The sequence below is a fragment of the Triticum aestivum genome, chromosome 1A (assembly GCF_018294505.1).
Source record: "Triticum aestivum cultivar Chinese Spring chromosome 1A, IWGSC CS RefSeq v2.1, whole genome shotgun sequence".
NCBI lineage: Eukaryota > Viridiplantae > Streptophyta > Magnoliopsida > Poales > Poaceae > Triticum > Triticum aestivum.
In genome coordinates this window covers 420,989,642-421,000,704 of record NC_057794.1, presented here as the reverse complement: position 1 = coordinate 421,000,704, position 11,063 = coordinate 420,989,642, and positions in this window count along the sequence as shown.

Sequence of the window (11,063 nt, the reverse complement as noted above, 5' to 3'; positions counted from 1 at the left end):
TCATATGACGAGGTGGCTTTCCAGGGCCCAATAGGCGCTGGTTCTTCATCGTCTCCTGCATCGGCGTCCATACCGTCGATGTCTTCGGAGTCGAAGTCGAGCATGTCGGTTAAATCATCGACAGTGGCTACAAAGTGGGCGGTGGGTGGGCTTTGAATTTCTTCATCGTCTGCATCCCAACCTTGATGACCGTAGTCCGGCCATGGCTCTCCTGATAAAGAGAGAGACATCAGTGTCTTCAGAATATCGCTGAAAGGCGAGTGCTGAAAGATGTCTGCGGCAGTAAACTCCATGATCGGCGCCCAATCGGATTCGATCGGCAGGGGCGCGGAGGGTTCGGAGTCCGGAGAGGAGTCCGGCTCCTTGGAGTCACGAGTCTTGCGGAGTGCGGGGCTGGTGTTCGGCTCGATCGCCGTTGGGATCGCAGCCCCCGAGGCGGCGTCCAACCACCCATCCTCGATCGGCATGGTTGGCTCCGAATTAAGGGTCGAAGCTGATGCGGGTGCGGCCTCCAGGGCACTGTTCGGTAGCAGAGCTAGATCATGCTCGTCGTGACAGTGTGGCGTGCTCGGCAGTGGCTCGAATCCGTCGAGGATCAAGTCCCCGCGGATGTCAGCCGTGTAGTTTAAACTTCTAAATCTGACCTGACGGCCAGGGGCATAGCTTTCGATCTGCTCCAGATGGCCAAGTGAACTGGCCCGCAGTGCGAAGCCGCCGAAGACGAAGATCTGTCCGGGGAGGAAGGTCTCACCCTGGACTGCATCGTTATTGATGATCGTAGGAGCCAACAAGCCTAACGGTGACGACACAGAGGAACTCTCAATGAAAGCACCAATGTCTGTGTCAAAACCGGCGGATCTCGGGTAGGGGGTCCCGAACTATGCGTCTAGGCCGGATGGTAACATGAGGCAAGGGACACGAAGTTTTACCCAGGTTCGGGCCCTCTTGATGGAGGTAAAACCCTACGTCCTGCTTGATTAATATTGATGATATGGGTAGTACAAGAGTAGATCTACCATGAGATCGGAGAGGCTAAACCCTAGAAGCTAGCCTATGGTATGATTGTTGTTTTGTATGTTGTCCTACGGACTAAAACCCTCCGGTTTATATAGACACCGGAGAGGGTTAGGGTTACAAACTCGGTTACAATGGTAGGAGATCTACATATCCGTATCGCCAAGCTTGCCTTCCACGCCAAGGAAAGTCCCTTCCGGACACGGGACGAAGTCTTCAATCTTGTATCTTCATAGTCCAGGAGTCCGGCTCAAGGTATAGTCTGGCCATACGGACACCCCCTAATCCAGGACTCCCTCAATTGCTCTCCACTCGGTAGGATTTTTTTTTAAACTTAGGCGAGTACGGAACTGCAGCTAAGCCGCTGAGTGGGAGGATTGCTCTCCACTCAATAGGATTTTTTAAACTTAGGCGAGTACGGAACTTTAGCTAAGCCCCCGAGTGGGAGGATTTCTCTCCACTCAGTAGGATTTTTTAAACTTAGGCGAGTACGGAACTGCAGCTAAGCCCCCGAGTGGGAGGACTGCTCTCCACTCGGTATCATTTTTTTAAACTTAGGCGAGTACAGAACTGCAGCTAAGCCCCCGAGTGGGAGGATTGCTCTCCACTCTGTACGATTTTTTAAACTTAGGCGAGTATGGAACTGCAGCTATGCCCCCGAGTGGGAGGATTGCTCTCCACTCGGTAGGATTTTTTAAACTTAGGCAAGTACGGAACTGCAGCTAAGCCCCCGAGTGGGAGGATTTCTCTCCACTCGATAGGATTTTTCAAACTTAGGAGAATCGGATTCGCAGCTAAGCTCCCGAGTGAGAGGCTTGCTCTTCACTCAGTAGGATTTTGTTTTTGAAACTTAGGCGAATCAGATTCGCGGTGAAGTCACCCACTGGGGATTTTGGACACATGTATAAGTAATAACAATCATGTAGGAGACTATAAAACCATGTCTTTGATAAACAAACTGAAAGGTACTTCTTATTGCATCTCGACAGCCGGAATTCTTAAGTATTAAAATGGCAGAGAAGCTCCGCATTCCAAGCGTGTGGCTCGTTTTTCTTGTGTTCCACATCGTACAGGTGATATGCTCCATTGTGGAGCACTTTGGTGATGATGAAGGGTCTTTCCTAGGCGGGAGCAAGCTTGTGTGGTCGTTGTTGATCCACTCGGGGAACCAGATCCCCTTCCTGAAATGCTTGACCTCTTACGTTCCTAGCATGGAACCGACGAAGGTCTTGCTGATAGATGGTTGACCTGATCAAGCCCATCTCTCTTTCTTCTTCTAAAAGATCAACATCGTCTTGACGGGCTTGTTCTGCTTCTGCCTCTGAGAAAAGCTCCACTCGCGGGGCATTATGGAGTAAATCAGTCGGCAGCACAGCCTCAGCTCCATAAACCATGAAGAAGGGAGTTCGGCCAGTCGACCGATTTGCCGTTGTTCTCAGACCCCAAAGTACTGATGGTAACTCATCTACCCAGGTACGAGCCGCATGCTTGAGGTCGCGCATCAATCTGGGCTTCAACCTTGTAAGATCAGACCATTTGCTCTTTCTGCTTGTCCATTCAACTGTGGGTGAGCGACTAAAGCATAGTCGACCCGGGTGCCTTGGGAAGCATAGAAAGCTCTGAACTCATCCGAATCAAAGTTTGAACCATTGTCCATGATGATGCTGTGTTGGACTCCATATCTGAATGTTAACTCTCTGATGAAGCTGACGGCGGTTCCCGAATCGAGGTTCTTGATGGGTTTGGCTTCAATCCATTTAGTGAACTTGTCGACTGCAACAAGTAGGTGGGTGAGACCACTTCTGCCAGTCCTCAAGGGTCCAACCATATCCAACCCCCAAACGGCAAATGGCCAGACGAGTGGAACGGTCTTCAAAGCTAAAGCGGGCTTGTGAGACATGTTGGAGTAGAACTGGCGGCCCTCACACTTGTCGACTATTTCTTTAGCCATTTAATTCGCTCGTGACTAGTAAAAACCTGCTCGGTATGCTTTGGCCATGATTGTCCGAGAGGACGCATGATGACCACAGGTTCCCGAGTGGATATCATTGAGGATCATTCAACCTTCTTCTGGGGTAATGCATCGTTGAGGAACTCCAGTCACACTCTCCATGTATAGTCGACCACTTATCACAGTGAAGGCTTTGGATCGACCGACAATTTGTCGTGCTTCATATTCGTCTTCTGGGAGTTCTTTCCTAAGAATATATGCGATATAAAGCACTGTCCAGTCGGGAATGACGACCAAAACTTCCATGATTAAGTCGACCATGGCTGGGATTTCAACTTCAGTCGGATCAGTAGAACTCTTAGGTTGTGGGGGCTCTTCTGGGAAGGGATCCTCTTGAACTGATGGTGTGTGAAGATGCTCCAAGAAAACATTGCTGGGAATGGGTTCCCGCTTGGAACCTATCTTTGCCGGTCATCCGCTTCCTGGTTCTTCAGTCGAGGAATGTGGTGGAGCTCTAGCCCTTCAAACTTCTTTTCTAACTTTCTCACTGCACTGCAATAGCCAGTCATAGCTGGGCTTCTGACATGCCACTCCTTCATCACTTGATTGACCACCAAATCTGAGTCGCCGTAGACCATTAGGCGACAGACGCCGAGTGAAATGGTCATTCGCAAACCATACAGGAGTGCTTCGTATTCAGCTTCATTGCTGGAGGAATCAAAGTGAATCTGAAGGACATAACTGAGTTTGTCACCTGCGGGGATACCAAGACCACTCCAGCGCCAGAACCACTCAACATCTTGGATCCATCAAAGAACATAGTCCAATGTTTCGAGTGAACTTGAGTCGGTTGTTGCTGTTCGATCCACTTGATGAGGAAATCTGCTATTGCTTGGGACTTGATTGCTTTCTTTGCCTCAAACTTGATATCCAACGGAAGGAGTTCAATTGCCCACTTTGCCACTCGACCAGTTGCATCTATGTTGTTCAGAATTTCTGACAATGGAGCATCGCTGACGACTGTGATAGAGTGATCTGATAAATAATGTGCAACCTTCTTCGTGGTCAAGTAAATTCCATAGACAAGCTTCCGATAATGCGGATATCTCTGCTTGGACGGAGTTAAGACTTTAGAGATATAGTACACTGGGCATTGAACCTTATAGGCTTTACCTTCTTCTTCCCGCTCGACCGTGAGTACTGTATTGACAACTTGTTCAGTAGCTGCAATATAAAGTAGTAAAGACTCTTTGCTGATTGGAGCAGCGAGCACCGGCTGGGTGGAAAGTAGGGTTTTGTGCTCTGCAGCTGCATCAGCTTTAGGAGTCCACTCGAACTTATCAGATTTCTTCATCAGTCGGTGAAGAGGCAATGCCTTTTCACCTAGATGAGAGATGAATCGACTCAAAGTGGCCAAACAACCAGTAAGCTTCTGAATGTCGTGTATGCGCACAAGGCATTTCATTTGGAGTATTGCACCAACTTTCTCTGGGTTTGCATTGATACCATGTTCGGAAACAAGGAAACCGAGTAACTTTCCACCTGGAACTCCGAATGTACACTTCGACGGGTTAAGCTTGATATCATATCATCTCGGATTGGCAAAGGTTTCAGTGAGGTCAGTCAGCAGGTCGGAACCTTTACGCGACTGAACCACGATGTCATCCATGTATGCTTCTGCATTCTAACTGATTTGAGTGAGCAGGCACTTCTGTATCATGCGCATGAATGTGGCACCAGCATTCTTGAAACCAAAGGGCATAGTAACATAGCAAAAGGACCCAAATGGGGTGATAAAAGCTGTTTTTATTTCGTCGGGTCCATACAGTCGGATCTGATGGTACCCGGAGTATGCGTCCAGAAAGGACAATCGCTCACATCCCGCAGTCAAATCAACTATTTGATCAATGCAAGGGAGAGGAAAATGATCTTTCGGGCAGGCCCGATTGATATGCTTGAAGTCAATACACATACAGAGTGAATCATCTTTCTTGGGGACCATGATGACGTTGGCGAGCCATTCAGAGTGGTAAATCTCTCGGATGAAATCAGCTGCCAGAAGCCGAGCCACTTCATCGCCAATTGCCTTTCTTTTCTCCATGGCGGACCATCGGAGATGCTCTTTGATAGGTTTTGGTTTTGGGTCGACTCGCAATCGGTGCTCAGCCAGTTCCCTGGGTACACCTGGCATGTAAGAAGGTTTCCATGCAAAGATGTCCTAGTCCTCACGGAGGAACTGGATGAGCGGTTCTTCCTATTTTCTATCGAGTGTCGTTGAAATATGAGTCGGAGCAGCATTGGGATCAGTCAGGTGAATATGAACTGACTTTGTTTCACCAGACGACTTAAATGCAGATTCTGAAGCAGGCTTCTTAGCTCTCAACAAATCACTCGGATTTGCAGTCTTCTTGTATTCTTCCATTTATATTGTTGCCATCTGTTCATCGGCAATCTTCGAGCCCTTTTGGAAGCACTCTTCTGCTCGCTGCTGATTACCAGTGACTGTAATCACGCCCCTAGGGCCAGGCATCTTGAGTTTGAGGTACATGTAACATGGTCGAGCCATGAAACGAGCATACGCGGTTCTGCCCAGGATAGCATGATAGGCACTGTGAAAATCCAGAACTTCAAATGTCAACTTTTCCTTACGGTAATTCTCTGAATCACCGAAAACCACGTCAAGAGTGATCTGGCCGAGTGAGTCGGCTTTCTTTCTAGGTATAACTCCGTGGAACCGCATGTTTCTCTCGCTGAACTCGGACATCGGAATGCCAATTCCTCGGAGGGTCTCAGCATACAAAATGTTCAAACTGCTGCCTCCATCCATCAAGACTTTGGTCAATCGGGTGCCCCCAATGACTGGGTCGACCACCAACGCTTGCCTCCCGGGGGTGGCTACGTGCGGCGGATGGTCAGACTGGTCGAATGTGATGGGAGTCTTTGACCATTTCAAATATGTCGTCGTTGCCGGAGCAACCATGTTTACTTCTCTGTTGATTAGTTTCAGTCGACTTTTACTTTCAATGTCAACAAAAATCACCAAAGTGGAATTGACATTGGGAAATCCTTCATCATCCTCTTCCTTGTCCTCATCCTTATCAGATTCCTTCTCTTTCTTAGTGGGTTGTTTTTCTCGGAACTGCTGTATAAGGACTCAACACTGTCGAGTGGTATGTTTGGGATAAATTAAATTACCCTCTTCATCCTTCTTGATGTGAATGTGACATGGCAAATCCAACACGTCATTCCCTGCTGAATCTTTCACTTTCTTGGGGATCCAAGGCCCTTTAGGATTTCCTTTAAATTTTCCTTGGGTTGCGACTACAACCTCTCCAGGACCCACAGGTTCCGCTTTGCGCTTCTGCTTCCGATTGGAATATCCTCCTCCAGTATCTTGGCCGACTGGTTTGCCCTTGCCACTGCGGACTCGGTCTTCTTCTTCGTCGTTTGTGTACCGAGTGGCTATTTCCATCATTCAGGTCAGGGGTCATGTCTACTGTCCGGCCGAATTTCAGGTTGAGCTCCCGATATCGAACACCCTCCTTGAAGGCGCAAACTGCTTGATGCTGAGACACATTCTCCATAGTGTGATGCAAAGTGGTCCACCTCTGGATGCAATCCCTCAAAGTTTTATTCGGTTTTTGCACACAATGCTGCAATTCTGTCAACCCTGCAGGTCGTTTGCATGTTCCCTCGAATGTTCTGACAAACACCCGGGCTAACTCCTCCCAGCTGAATATACTTCCTGGATCCAATTGATTCATCCAGGCCCTAGCCGACCCTTCAAGCATCAGTGGAAGGTGCTTCATGGCCACCTCATCGTTTCCACCTCCGATCTGAACAGCCACTCGGTAATCCTCAAGGCAAGTGTCAGGCTTTGATTCACCGGTGAACTTACTAACTCCAGTTGCCAACCTGAAGTTGGGAGGGATCTCTGCATCCCTGATGGCTTTGCTAAAACACTCGGGACCAGAAACATGCACTCTGCTTCCAGTCGGGCGATCTCTATCCTGCCCTTCTCTGTGTGCTCGATTCCCGTCCACCAGTGCTTGCACCAGAATCGACCTCGCATTAAACCCTGGCTCTCTTGGGTCGACTGGCATCCTCCGCTCCTCATTGTCCGGGCGCCTATCATCATAATGCCGGGGCACATATGACCCACCCGTCGGAGGGGGCGTAGGAACTCAATGGCGGTCATCACGGTCGAGTCGATGATCGTGCTGCTCATGGTTCCGACCCAAGTACTGCCCTTGGCGATGTCCTTGTACCTCACGCCACGGAAGCGATCTTGGGCTGTGAGCCGACTGAACTGTGTCGGCCACCGCAGATCTGCTATGAATTCTGTTACACGACTGAGACATTGCAGTGTTCTGCTCTCCGGCTGCCCGGAGCAGCGCTCTGATCTGCATCAAACCTCTACCAGCCTCTGACTGGGACTGCTGAATAGACTCTGCTATGCGGGCTGCAGCTGTAAGGTTCTGAATCGGAGTGCGGTATACATGTGGTTCATGAGGGAACAGCTGCCACTTCCATCAACTGGATTCAGGGATCTACTGTCAAGCGCATTCGTCGAGTGCACACTGAAGGTTCTCCAGTCGGGTGCACTCAGCCAGGGTGGCCAAGCGCGCCGCCTCCAAGGCTCGAGCCTCAGAAGTCTCTCCGACAACGGGTGTGTGGAGCACCTCCGTGTTGCGGCGATGCAGTTCTTCCCTCTGCTGAGAAGTGCGGGTTTCGGGGTGGTACTCCTCATGAACGTGCGATGGATCGCCGCCGCCGTCGTCGTCGCCATTGCGAAGCATGCTAGGCGGGCTGCATGGCGTGTCGACCATCAAGACCTCCGCCATGGGGTCGCTGTTGTCGCACTCAGATAGGGTCTCGACGGAGCCAGTCGACAGATCGAATAGGCCATAGAGAGATTCATCGGGCTTGATTGCCGTGACTTGAGGGGTGGCCGACCGATGTGCCACCGCATGCTTCACCCATCGCTGAAGCCGCGACCGACCAGACCGCTTGCAACAACGAACATCGGGGAGCGAAGACACCACGGGAGCCGACCGATACTGGGTCGATGACTGCCGCAAAAGGATGCCACGAACGCACACCCGAAAGTGCGTTGCCCCACGGACGGGGAGTGTCTCGATGTCGAGGCAGAGTCGTCGGCGATGAAAACAAGCACGCTGAGACAGATCTCGTGGCCCTTAGCCAAACCTCCGTCAGAAACCATGATGATAGGAATCGGAGAAATTGCAACCTCACTAGAAAGTCGCTAAGACACCTGCCCCACGGTGGGAGCCAACTGTCGTGGTTCTAAGTATGACAGTAGAATGGGGGGTAGGTATGAGGAGGCAAGATCTTAGCTACGGTGAAGTTGTGCACACAAGGTTTACGAGTTCAGGCCCTTCTCAAAGGAAGTAACAGCCCTACGTTTTGGTGCCCAGAGGCTGGTGCGAACCCTTGTCCTAGAGGAGGGGGTGGCTTATATAGAGTGCGCCAAGACCCCAGTCATCCCCGTTACATAGAGTTCAATGTACATAAAGAGAGGACGTTACTGGTAACATCAACATTAAAGTGATATAAATGATCCTTAAGGCTACGGAGTGAATGCCTGACCATTGCCATCCAGAGTGACCTTAGATCTTCTGTACTACGAGTGGTTTCTGATGTGGTCGAATGACTATATCCTGGTCAAATGGAACTGGGTTATCCGAGTGAACTAATGGTCGAGTGAGTTGCATCCTGAGGTGATTTCAATCGGCAGAATTTGTTGTCCTTTGAATGTCCTTGACTGTAGGTCAGTGTCCTTGGGAGGGGTGCTTAGATCAGGTATATTACCCTGCCCCATGTACATGTCATCGTCAGGCGGTGGTCTGAGAATAAGTATTGCCGGGTTTTTTCGACTGGATGGACCATGTCGAGTGGAAAGTCGAACTAGTGGGGGCATGCTAAGTGCACCCACTGGGTGTAGTCCCAGAGACTACTGTTGAATGTTTGATTCGGCAGTAGTCTTAGAACTTTTTTTCCGTAATGACCTGAACTTGTATCTTATCGCTCGGAAGCAATCAATCTTTGTTCCTGTCGACTGACGTGTCTTATTCGTTGATTGCAGAAATCTTGTGAACTCGGGGTCCGGTTTGCTGAGTTGGAGAGGAAACAGATCCAGCTCAATCTTGACCTGGAGCTGGCCAAGGAGAACTTGCAGAAGGCTAAGGATGAAGCAGCTGGCATGGGAGGTAATAACTTGTCGACTATTTGCCTTGTCATCATATCCTTTCATCTTTCGAACCGAGTGACTCTACTCGAATAGATGTGCGTAGTGAAAATAGACAACTCCAAGCTCGTCTGAAGAATGCTATTTCTTTAGACAAAATGAAGCAGGCTTTGGAGCAGACGGACCTCGACCTGCTTGCAGCAGCGCAGAAGACGGCGCGAGAGAAAACTGAACTTGCCGACAAGAAGCCGGCTTCAGTTGGCAAGTTGGAAGAGGAAAACGCCATGCTGAAGATTGCCATTGATGAAGCCAACAAAGAAGTCCTACAGCTGAAGAAGGACAAGGTGGCCCTGACTGACAAGGTCGGAGATCTCACTCGGAAGAGAGACGAACTGGAGGCTTATCTGGGAGGACTCTCCAAGAAGATGGTCCTTACGCTCGAAGGTACTTTTCCTTGTCTGACTGATTCGCAGCCGCTGACTCATCATATGACTATCGACTCATTATTTTTTTGTGTGTGCAGAATTCTATCAAAATTTGGAGGAAGAGACTGGGCGGATCGAGACGAGCCTAGACCCCATTAACTCCCCCGTCAAGGACAAAGCTGCGATGAACGTGCTGTGACTGGAATCTCACCTCGCCAGCGTTATGGAGTATCTTGCACGACTGAAAGTGGCGGTGTCCCGGATCGACACAGAACTCTGGCCAAGAGTGACGTTCCAAAACGACCTCGAGTCTCTGATGACTCGACTCAATGAAATCCCTGGTCGAGTGCAGGCGTGGAAGAAATCCTCTGCTCGGTGCAGTGCTGACGTGGCTCTGTCTCTAGTCCGTGTTCACTTCAAAGAAGTTAGAGAAGAGAAGCTAGTGGCACTCAAGGTTGCCAATACCAAGAAGTTTCAATTCCAGTCCTTCATGGAGACCTACATCGACGCTGCCACTCGTATTGCTGATGGAATCGACCTGGACGAGTTCATCGAGCCGGCTAGTCCTCCTCCTGCGGAGTGAACAAACTTGATGCCTCACTTTTATTTGCCTCGGAATGCTGAGTGATTTTGTAACCGTTAAACTCTTTCGGTCCTAACGCTCGAGTACTTCTGTTCGCAGTTCTGAACCTTGCTGGATTTATCCGAACTTGGTTTTTCTTTGAATATGGTTGTTTTGTCTTTACCACTTTCAGATCTCTTAACTCCGAGTGAAACTTGATTCTTCACTCGAAATAGACGTTGTACTTGTGGCGCAGCTTCGACGAGAGGGCCATAGACATGAACGCTAGGTGCCGCACGTGAACCGCACCTCGTCGTCCTTGCGGATCAGGATAGAGCGCATGTTGTACTTGTGACATAGCTCTGATAGGAGGGCTACGGATATGAGCACTAGGTGCTGCACACGACCTGCACCTCGTTGTCCTTGTGGATTGGTATGGAGCAGACATTGTACTTGTGATGCAGCTCTGACAAGAGGGTCGTGGATATCAGCACTAGGACACAGATCGGAGTATTTTTGTAACTTAGGCGAATCGGATTCGCGGCTAAGCCGCCGGGTGGGAGGATCGCTCATCACTTAGAGTAATTTGTAACTTAGGCGAGTACGGGATCGTAGCTAAGCCCCCAAGTGGGAGGATTTCTCTCCACTCAGAGTATTTTGAAACTTAGGCAAATTGGGTTCGCGGCTAAGCCCCAGAGTGGGAGGATTTCTCTCCACTCGGACTATTTCGTAACTTGGGCGAGTACGGGATCGCAGCTAAGTCCCCGAGTGAGAGGGTTGCTCTTCACTCGGAGTGTTTTTGAAACTTAGGCGAGTACGGGATCACAACTAAGCCCCCGAGTGAGAGGGTTGCTCTTCACTTGGAGTGTTTTTTGAAACTTAGGCGAGTACGGGATCGCAGCT